We start from the raw sequence: 883 nt of genomic DNA, 5'->3' as shown, positions 1-883 counted from the left end.
AATTTTTGAACTTTTTTATTAGAATTCTTATAACAATTTTTTCATTTTTTCCCTGCTCGAACTACTTGAAAAACTGCTCGGCACGTCAGTCAAAAAATAATATTTAGGAAATTTTGGCACGTGTACGTAAAAAGGTTCGCAATCCCTAGTCTATGACGTATATTTTGACGTTAGCTCTGCTCGATCGAATTATTTTTAGGAATCCTTTTTATTATAATATATAATTAGCATTACAGCGTAATCTTCCGACTTAACCTTGCATGAAACATCCAATTTTATTAAAATAATATTAATTTGTATTCATTTCGGTAGCAGCATGTGCTGCCATCTAGCTTTCATATGGCTGTATATTATTCTTATACATTCGTACGCTTGCCTCTTCCATCTGTCCCTGTGGCGCAGAGGATAGCGCGTTGGACTTCTAATCCAAAGGTCGTGGGTTCGATCCCCACCAGGGATGTCACTTTCCTTTTTTTTTTAGTTTTTCATAAGAAATAAAATTACCTCAGCAGTTCGTCAGCTCTATCAGCAATATCAAATCAATCAAAATAACCCAATTTATTATTGGGTTATTTTGATTGATTTGATATTCTGGGAAAATATTTAGAAAATAAAATAGTACTATTGGTATTCCTAGTAGGTAGGAGTTACTTTTTACAAGTCTTATTCACAGTGACGTCCCGTGAGAGTAGGCAGATTGAGCGTCATTTGGAGCCGGCAGTTACTCCAAGGGCGGCAAATCGAGGACAATCATTTGATATATTATGTAGGAATGAGCACCTACCTAAACTTAGTAGTAACGGAAATATCTTTCTATTAAAAAAATCAGCTCACTGGTTTACATTAAAGGTTTAACAGGATTGTAATTTTTTTGTCGGATTTG

The 883-nt window shown here is 34.7% G+C and overlaps 1 non-coding gene across 1 annotated transcript; it reads left to right on the top strand.

The window, feature by feature from the left end:
• Positions 1 to 387: 387 nt before the first annotated feature.
• TRNAR-UCU (transfer RNA arginine (anticodon UCU)) lies at positions 388 to 460 on the top strand. The gene has a single exon. It is a non-coding gene; the product is annotated as a tRNA-Arg (tRNA).
• The last annotated feature ends 423 nt before the right edge of the window (positions 461 to 883 follow it).

The sequence above is a fragment of the Rhyacophila brunnea genome, unplaced genomic scaffold (genome assembly GCF_057557595.1).
Source record: "Rhyacophila brunnea isolate RB1 unplaced genomic scaffold, BYU_Rbru_1.0 scaffold_12, whole genome shotgun sequence".
Taxonomy (NCBI): Eukaryota; Metazoa; Arthropoda; class Insecta; order Trichoptera; family Rhyacophilidae; genus Rhyacophila; species Rhyacophila brunnea.
Note: the sequence above shows the minus strand (reverse complement) of the source record. Positions and strands in the feature narration are given on the sequence as shown.